The following is a 10,977-nucleotide window of genomic DNA, read 5'->3' as shown; positions in this document are numbered from 1 at the left end:
GCCACAGCAGGATTTTTTTGTGAGCCCAAACTTGCACAGCATCCAATGGCAGACAGACAAAGCCAGCAAATATATGATAAACATGGTTCAGCATTTGGCCGCTAAAAAAGGAGGCCAAAAATTAAATGAAATCTAATGTTGATACCGGTTGGTTGTGTAAATAAGCAACGGTTTATCCAATATCACATTATGATGTCAGTGTTCACACCCTGTTCTATAATAAAACTACGTATAACTATTACCAATTCCAACTGGTGTGTGTTGCACTTCCTCATCCCTAGTGGGGACGTAACAGAGTCACAACCTAACCTGAGATTTCCAAAGTCTTTTCTCTTTCTGAATTGTTGTTGTTAGAATCCACCACGTCCTGCAATATTGTAAGAAAAAACAATTGACCCTCTTAATGCTGACGTAGGTTACTTTAAAAATGTAATCCATTACAATTACTAGTTAGTTACCTGTAAAACATGTAATTAGTAACCTACTTTAAGTATCACAATATGAAAGTAATGTAACCTGATTACTTTCCGCAGAGCGGGCCCGACCCATTAAGCGACATAAGCGGCCGCTTAGGGCCCCGCAGCCATTAAGGGCCCCTTGGCAAAAAATAAATAAAATAATAATCTCAGTACACCGTCGCCGTGATAAGTAGGTTTAATTAATTTTACTTTCAGACTTATGTATTATATTGTTGAGTCAATAATATAATATATTAACCGTGCTTTACCTGAACCTCATCATGACACTAGAGGACGGCAGGATTGTAATTTCCCTTGTTCAGTGAATGCAACAGAGGCAAGACACCAGACCAACCAGAGAGTTGAATGGAAATAAACATCTGTCTTATTGGATGACAGGTACCTATCCTGTGAGTTGTGACAATGTTTAAAATAAACTGTCAGTCGGACTCAGAGTTTTTGAAGATGAACATAAGAACATTTTTTCTTAAAAAAGACGACAATTCTCAAGTGGTGGCTCACACAACAACCCCAGAGCCACCACTTGAGCCAGGAGAACAAGGTATGTGAATGTCAGTAAACTTCCAAGTTATGCGAACATGTAAGCAAAGCATAAATTACAGCTACGTTGACGTTACTTTGAATCGTAGGAGTAAGCTAAACCGTTGGCAAGTAGCTATAGCTAGCCAGATATATTAAATAAACACTTTGTCATACAATCTAAATGTAATGTTTTTTAGCGTTACCTGGTGATTTCAAAGAAAGCTCTCTGGGAAATGTTGACTTACTGTTCGACATGAAGCTAGAAGCTACCTTACAGTACACAGTTGATACTGAGTCCAGTTAAAGTGTTTCATAGTTAGCTTAGCTAAGCATCAACCTAGCACTGAAATATATGGATATTATGTGACAGTATTTTTGAGAAAAAGTCAGCTGAAATGGTGGCATAGTTGCCACTGCTTTACGTGTCAACAGCATGTTTGAATGTATTAGCAGCAGTAAATGTGGCTGCTTGGCCACTGACGTTGCCATAACAACACCTGAATTTAAATGTGCAACCTCTTTTTGTGACAGATTTTTGCATGACATTTAAATTCTTCTGAATGATATTCCTATTGACAGCTAGTTTCTATGTGACCATTATGAGATGGACAGCCAGAGAGAATAAATGAAAAACAGTTATGAAATACTATATGACAAAACAAGAATACAGTTTAAAAGCGGAGTGATTTGTTATAAAAATCTGTTTACAGTTCTGTTTCATATGGGTGTTGGGAGATGTATCCATAGATCTCTTAATTTTGCTCTCAAAGTGCAATGCACCAGATTGATGCTTTTAACTTTAAAACAAATCTTCCCGGGGGAGCATGACCCCGGACCCCCCTAGAGTAGGTTAGGTCCATGGTGTTTACATGCTTATTTATACAATATGTGTGCTTATGCTAACATCATAAGACAAAAGTTGGTTCTGTGTTGTGTGTAGCGAGAACGCGGTAGAGTGAGGGGGGCCCCCAAGCCAAAGCTCGCTTAGGGCCCCCAAAAGTCTAGGGCCGGCCCTGACTTTCCGTTACTTTTGGATGACCTCAATATCAACTGCAATGCAAATTAAATAAACAGAAATGTAATGACAATAAAATGGCTATTATGTTAAACAATGGAACAATGTCACCTTAGAAAAGAAGAAAAAATAAGAGATTTTACATCAAGAATGTTAAGCCTAACAGGTCTAACAAGTCGACTAACCTTCAATATAAATCAAAAAAGTCTTAAACTTGAACAAGAAAACAAAGTTGAACAAACTTCACACAAAGGTTCTTGGCTTCAAAACACTTGCTCTTTTGACTGCACATGAAACAAGACGGTCTGGCAGAGGACACAGGGAGAGAAGGACAATAGAAGAGGTACAAGAGGTAATGGGAGATAGGTGGCACCAATCAAGGGAGGGGCTGACAATCTGGCTGGAGGGAAAACACACAATGGCAGGAAGTCAAGGGCTCTGAAACGAGAGTGAAAGGTAAGTACAAAATAAAACAGGAAGTGCATGATGGGACTAAACATAAGTGAAGGTGACTTAACAGAATCTAAACATGCACACTCAACTTAACATACAAACCGATAACATAAACCTGATGAATAACTTAAAATGGCATGAGTAAACAAAAGCTAGAAAATGAACATGAGGTTACATGTCAAAGTAATCATATTACCTGATATTTAAATGTTACATGTAAGGGAGTACAGTTATCTTTTTTGTATCCTAATAACATAATCCTGTTAAATGCAATCTGTTATTCTCCAAGCCTGGTAATTAAACAGTTGCAACTTGTGAATTCTGCTCAGAAGTTGAGTCTCTGAAGCTAATCTCACACATATCGGAAGCCAGGGCGGTTCGATTGCCACAAGACGTCAATTACTATTTGATTTGATGTTCTCAGCAACATCGAAAGTCAGTCGGAGGGACAACATATTCAAAAATATGCAGCATTATTCATTAATTTAATCTAATTCTCATGTTTGCTTAGATTCAATAGGAATACAAAACAAATGGGAGAAGCATTACAACTTTTATCCCTCTTCATTAAGCAGGATAGGAATATGACTAATCGTCATTCATTTATGTAAATTGAAAGGGGAAATAAACAACTAATACCTCATTCACACCAATGCAACTCCGGTTCAAGCTCCGTGCTAGAGCTTTTCAGGTTCAGAACCGGTTCTTCAGTTTAGCTCCGGCTCTTTTCACACTTCCCAGAGTCCGACTGGTGCTGCGTCATTGCGTCATCGTTTGCGTCATGACGTAACTGTTTGCGTGCCTGCTTCATAAAGCCAAACCACGCGGAAACCCCTCACAGCTGACACCGACAACAACAACAATGGCCGATTGTGCTCCAGCTTCCTCTGTACCTATTCAGAAGACCAGATTCCAAGTAGGTAGCTGGTCTCTTCAGTGGACCACTGCTGCTTGTTAAGTTTCTCCATTGTTGTGTACAAACTGGATAAAACGCCGGCTTTTTGTTGTTGTTCAGGAGTTGATCCCGCCCCTGCCCCTGCACCCGCCTCGACGTAAGCGTGACGTATGCGGTGCTTTTGCTCTGGCCGGACAATTTTTTGGTGCTCGAAATGAACCGTGAAGAGGAAAACCCGGTGCTTTTCAAGCTCCAGCTCCGAACCAGCCCTGAAACACCGTTGGTGTGAATGAGGTATAAGAGCTAATAGGTGTTGGTCATAGATTTAAAAAATGGAATACACTGCCACTTTTTGGGAGCAGGCTGTGGATAGGAAGAGAGTTATACATTCATCCCGCAGTATGGGGAGTGCAACACCAACACTGCATACAAATAAGAAAGCCAACCTTCTTACTTATCAACCAAAAAAGAAAAGTCTTAAGGAGAGAATTTATTTGAAGTAGGTCATTTGAAGGCCAAGTCCAAACTTGAAATAAAACACACAAAGAAATGCTGTTATAAGACTGTTAAAAACGGACATCAAAAGGTGTCAGAGCGTGTTACTTCTGGTGTCAAAGTGACACGGGAAAAGATCTAAGGAAGCATCAGTCAAAGGCTCAAAGTCTGTGATTTCCAGCCATGGTGATGGGATGCATGGTTATGGATTGTGGACGCCCTTCAATGATTTCATTTTTTATTTTCGTCCTGAGCGGTATTCTGCTCAACCATTCTGAAAGTGCATTCTCTACGAGCTGTTGAGACGAAAAATGGGGCTGCAGGAATACTGTCCAATGTTTGTCTTGTTTTGTATTGCTGTGTTCTAACTAGGGCCGGGACTTTAACGCGTTAATTAAGATTAATTAATTACACAAAAATTAATGCGTTAAAAAAATTTAACGCATTTTAATCGCACTTATTTTTGCACCGCGGAACGTTTCTCACTGGATGAGTTTCAGGGTTACCGATTATACTGGAGCACCAACTAACGTTCATGACTTCAAACAACAACAAACCACAGTGAACAATAGTCAAACGTGAACGAAGAAGCTGATGAGACCGCTTTGGTTGGCCCCGTGGATGGGACATTTTGTTTTAAAAAATGGACGGATAGAAGCATCGATAAGAGCACGGTTGTTTGCAAATTATGCAAAAAGGAATTTGCATATCACCGCAGCACATCAAGCCTCAAGTATCACCTCAATGCAAAACATATAGCAGCTAGCGTGGAAGCTAGCGTGGACTTTAGCCCGACTCGGAGTACAAGGACCCACACCCAATTCGCGTTGATCAAACAGTGGCCTATGCAACAGAGAGATTTTATTTTTCATCAGGATATTGGAAGACTAGGAGGGATTGAGGTCAATCGCTGGCACTTTTTTAATTTCATTTTAAATGGTACACTTTATGTTGAACTATTTATTACGTTGTTGGTGCAACTGGCACTTGTTGAACTGTTTATTGTTTTGGCCAAGGTTATTGAAAGAGTTGGACTGAAATTGATTAGATTTTTTAAATCAACTGTTGGTAAATCAACAAAGTCTGTTATGGCCTCTGAAGCAACAGAGAGATGTTTTCTAATAGTCAGGGTTTCCAATGTTCTGAATGTACTTGAAAGTATTGTGTTTTACTTAAAAAACAAAGTGTTATAGTTTACAGAAGGTCTACCTACCTATAGGCTACCTGAATCTCTGAAATGTACTATATTCCTAAATATGCTATTGCTACACTTTATGGCAAAAATCGCACTTTTCTGTTGGTCTTGGTTAAGTACCACCTTGAAAAAAATAAACAATGTTTTGTTGCTTAAGCTTATGTATTCAGTCATTATTCAATGGTATACTAAAATCCATGTGAAAAAAATTGCTTCTCACTGTTCTCAGGTCAAATATTTATATGTGATTAAAAATGCGATTAATTGCGATTAATTAATTACAAAGCCTGTAATTAATTAGATTAATTTTTTTAATCGAGTCCCGGCCCTAGTTCTAACCATAACCTAGCTCTTCCATTCAGGTCACACAGTTGTTAAATGGATAGGTTACTCTTCTGTATTTAAATCTGTGAGATACCAGTGGGCTTATGCTTCATTTTGATGCATGAAAACACAAACATGGTGGGAAGTTGGTCTCCTCCTGTGTGATGGATCGGTCTAATAGGGACTCCTGTGTCATTGACCGAAAGCAACGCGATCAATGTTTTCTCATCGTCAAACAGAGAGAAAGTCTCCAGGCCTTAGCATTTGTGAACATAGCTCCACCAGAATAATTTAGGAAATAATTAATGACAAAACATCAGCTGTTCCAGTTGTAATCAGAGTTTATTTGGTGTAATTGCAGCTATGTCACAGATGAGTCTAATAGCTTTGCAAACAACAAGTTAATAAGGATTATTTTGAAGTCTCATTAAATGGCTGATTTTTATATTTTGAAATACGGGTTTGAAATGCAACTCTGGGAAACATATTGTCTGGAAAAGTCACTTAAGGTTCTGCATGTCAAGCTTTTATATGAAGCAGCACAGCATCTAATCTTAAAAAATGTATTGGTGTACAGTGGATTAATAGAAAAATAACTCCCGGACTCACAGATACAGCAAAGAGGCTTTTTGCTTATTGGTGCAGATAACCCAATAAGTCCTCCAACTCATACGACCAAATGGGCCGATTGTTCAGGCCCTTATTATGACCAAATATGTTGTTTGTTCAAGCGCTTAATACCTCCTATAATTACGTTTTAAAGTTTTCGCCATCTAGTGCTCCCGTTGAATGCAAACGTTACAGATGGTCGTTTATTCACAAATAACCCTCTCTGTAAAATCCTAAATTGTATGATAGTTTGGCCATTAAAAAGCTTTTTGATTCGATTTCTAGCGAGAAGTGTATATTGTACTTTTAGAATCCACGTCCAGTCGATATGTAGGATCTATAGTTTGATAGATATTACGAAGATGATTTGAGGTATGCGGAAGCCTCCATGTAAAGTTACTGGTTGAAAACAGTATTTCCGGTCTCGATGTTTTCATAATAAAACCAATGATAAAATGATTTAACAGTGATATCTGCAGTACTCATCAACTAAAAAACATCAGTTTATCCTTGTTAATTATACGACATTTATTGGTTTAAATTGTGTACAATACATTTGTGTTTTTCCCATAGGTTTTTCTCTTTAGATTCTGAGAGACACCTTTCTTTTTTCAGAGGTTGTTTTAGCGATTGTTTTAGCCGCAATGCATTTCGGGATATGGTAGATATTTATTTATAGAGCCCTGATCAGAAGACCTTTTGACAAACTGTAAGAAATTCCGCCAAAACTGAATACGTGATGTGGATCATAAATATATTAGCAATTAAAGAACATCTTCCATTTCTTTTCACACAATACGTCTCCTTGCAGTATCAACACTAATCCGGCTGACTTTTATACTTGATCCAATTGATAGGTTATATTTACACAATAACGGTGCACAGCTGATAGAAAGGGATTTTGTTGTAGTTTTTAAAGATATTATTTACTGAACTGCCTTTCCAACTCCTCATGCAGTTGACTGTTACAGGTCTATACAGGTTCATGGTACAATGCATAAGCTTCAAATCGAGAGACTGAAACTGTATTTTCCTTTACCGTTCTGTTTTAATTTCACAATAAAGTTAATAGTCATATTATGTTTGATATTATTATGTTTTATTAACTACACCACTGTTTTTTTAACCTGCACCGCCTAGTGGTTAAAGCACGTTATTGAATGTTGTTGTTGAATACGTTTTATTTGATGAAAATATTTAAATATTAAGAGTAGCTTACATACAAAATTGGGGGAAAGTAGAAGGCATGATAGAAATATAGAAACAAATAAAACAGTTTAGTGCAGGACGTCCAAAGATATTAACAGGAGGATGTGCAAAACAGACAAACTAATAACGCTTTATTTAAACATTAAAGAATACTTTAAGTTAAGGTCTTCTTTTGAATAAGAAAAAAACGTTGGGGTTATCCACAGATAAATAAGAAGTCTGACAAAGTACTTATTAACGTCCAATATATTGCATAGTTTATTTTGGCACTTGACAATCACCTTCCCTGAACTTGACTCAGGTGTAACTAAAGTCTGATTTAAGGGTTGTTTATATTTCACATCATTAATCAGAATCTACAAAGTGACTAAATAAATGTAGTGGAGTAAAAATACCAGGTTAACCTCTGAATTGTGGTGGAGTAGAATGACAAAGTAGTATGCTGCTGTAACAAAAACATTTCCCAACTAGGGATCAATAAAGTATATCCTATCTTATCTTAAGATGATCGATGGCTACTGCCATATTTGCTCAATTTGCCTCTGAACCTTGACAAGTGCATGTTTCAGGTTTATCAATGAACAACAGGAGGGGTCACAGACATAAGACCAGCTGTTAAATAAAGCTCTTCTGACCTCATGGGGGTATATTAATTCACCCATTTATTAATTATATGTTTTAATTTTGATAACACCACTGTGTTTTGTATCCCCTAAACCTCCAGGGTGTACACAGTTTAATACTGGCAACTTCTAATTGTGGGAAATACGAAAACGTCTCATAAAGAGACGTGCCATAGAACATGCGAAACACACAATAGCCAGCGAAACACATAATAGCCTGCATGTGTAGTGGGGGGGGGGGAGGGGGCTGGAGCCGTCCAATTCCAGTTTTGGAAAGTCTGCCGTGGTTCCATTCCATTTCATAGAGCTGTGACGCTCAGCGTAACCTTGTCGCACTGCCACTCCAACATCCAATCACAGGGCTTGATGACTAATCACGGGGTTTGTAAAGCATTTGCAATGAACGGGCCGGGAGCATGTTGTTTCTTACACGACCACTAGAGCACCTCTAGTGGTCGTGTAAGAAACAATATACATTTTAAAACGTGTCTCTGGGTCGTAATAAGGGCATGAACAATCGGCCTATATGGTCGTTTTTTGTAGGAGGACAGGCTGAGATAACCAGTGTTTTGTTCGTATTTTCAAGCTTTTATCAGCATGCTGCTAGTTCAAATTATTCTATCAGAGGACAGCAAGCTCCACTGATTCTGTTCTGAGCATATTGAAATAAAGTTCTTGGGAGCAGCCTTCATAAATGTTATGTGTTTTCTATATTTAGGCCTCTGATTTGAATTATTTAGTTAAAGTGTCCCTTTGAGTATCTGGTAGGCTTTCACAATGATGCAGCTAAGACAGACAGTTGGGCTCCAAATCTGTTCTTTCAGTCGGACATATGGCTGGATCCAGCAGGGCAAAGTAGCTGACAGCCCGGGGACCAAGAACAGTGGGAGTCGCAGAAGCTTTAGCCTCACTTTAGGTCAACCAGCTTGTGTAAAGTTTAAAGACAAGTTAAGAATTGTTGATGTCTGATTAAAAAGAAAATGTCAAATGCACCATTAGAACTGAAACAGGTTTTGACGCAGACCCTTAAAGGCCCAGTGAAGTGCATGTTTTTGCACCAAAATGAAATGGCAGTTTCATTCCTTACATATCATTGTGCCTGTTCATGGCTAAAATAATTTTTAATAATTCATAATTAATGAATTAATGAATTATTAATTTTGCCATCTGAGCCTAACGGAAGTTGCAGACGATAGTGGCTGTGACGTCACAAGATGTACCCAGTTGCGATTGTAAACATGGCGGAGACTCTGGAAAGTGATACTAGTGTGAGAGAAATGATTGATTTGGACAGCTTTTCGGACAGGATAGATGAGGAAAGTGATCAATCTGGTGCACTTTGAGGGCAACATTAAGAGATTTATGGATACAGCTCTCAACACTCATATGAAACATATATTTCAATAATCAAAAAACATTGGAATGATTTCTTAACCTATTTTATACAACTAATATTACATAGATGGAAATATTTGTTTACATAGATGACCAAACCCACTGAGATAACTTAGGCTACAGTTTACCTCTCTGAGCTGACGTTATCTCTCTCAGTCCCACAGGAGAGCACTCTCCCTCTCCTTATTGTTGAAAAAGCTAATCTCCGTTAGCTCCGAGCTAGCACCAGATGCTAACAACAACCCTGTAACTCTGTCAGTCTCTCTTTCTCTCTCTCTCGAATCGACCACTGGCCTTTATTTATCATGATCAATCAAATAATCTACGAAACAATGACCCCAGCCAGGCTCACCTTCATCTTTTGGGAACAGAAACATCGCCACTTCGGCAGACTTGACATTACTACAGCCAGCGGCAATGCATCGTTTCCCCTGTGTTTTTCATCCCTCTTTCTTCACTTCCAGTTGACTCCGACACACTTTCCAGGAAAATACTAGCTCAAAAACGTTGAGAAATTCGACTTTGAAAAAGAGAAAAAACGAACGGTGGTGAATGTAAACAGTGCAGCGGCGTCCATCTCGTGACGTCACGCAGTAGATCGCAAGCCACGCCCACGAAGGCGAAGGTCGACTGCAGATTTCCCCGGAAAATTCAAAACTCGTCAAATTTGTTGCCATTCCAACATTTTTTGATATGGGTTCCAATGGACAATTTTGGTCATTACTATACGTATTAGCATAACAGATCATGCACAGGTGCACACTTCACTGGGCCTTTAAGATATATTTTTATTTTTATTGACTAATGTGTTAACTCTGTATTTTGAATTTTACACCCGGAAGTAAGTATTCTCTCCGCTTCGCTTGACAAACCCCGTGATAGTCCTCGAGCTCTGTGATTGGATGTTTGAGTGTGCGCTGAGGGTTATTCCGAGCACTTTTAAATGGGATGGAACCATGGCAGACTTTCCAAAACTGGATTTGAACGGGTCCGCCACATCCCCCCCTCCCCCAACCCGTCCCCAGAACTACACATGCTGGCTATTGTGTGTTTCGTAACATGTTCTATGGCACGTCTCTGCTGGGAATTGTAGTTTTAAAAGACGTTTTCATATTTCCCGTAATAAGAAGTTGCCAGTATTAAACTGTGTACATCCCTGGAGGTTTAGGGCATAGGAAACATATCATTAATAAATGGGTGAAAATTGCTTGTGCCCATAATGGGCAGCATTAATATATAACCACATGCCAGCTAAGGTCAGAAGAGCTTTATTTAACAGCTGGTCTTATGTCTGTGACCCCTCCTGTTGTTAATTGATAAGCCTGAAACATGCACTTGTCAAGGTTCAGAGGCAAATTTTGCAAATATGGCAGCCATCGATCATTTTAAGATAAGATGTACTTCATTGATCCGAAGTTGGAAACATTAGCGTTACATCAGTGTAACTACTCTGGTCTTGAAAGAACATTACGCATCGAACTGATGTCCACAATCACGTTTATTCTCTTCTTTGCACAATCATGAAACACCGTGAAAACGTGTTCGCCTAGTAGACCAGCAGTAGAATTATCGTTATCACATCGTTGACACTTTTACCGCCCTTTTACTCTCTCACTAACACAATATAAACATCCGGGGCAAGAGGTCACATGACTTCCGGAAAGATAACTCTTGTAATTTTTACAAAATAAAACAAATTACATTAAACACTCTTCAAAAAAGGACAAAACAATAATAAGGGACCTTTGAGCGTCAGCTACAAT

Source organism: Notothenia rossii (genome assembly GCF_949606895.1).
Source record: "Notothenia rossii genome assembly, chromosome: 5".
Lineage (NCBI taxonomy): Eukaryota > Metazoa > Chordata > Actinopteri > Perciformes > Nototheniidae > Notothenia > Notothenia rossii.
This window is presented reverse-complemented; position numbering follows the sequence as displayed.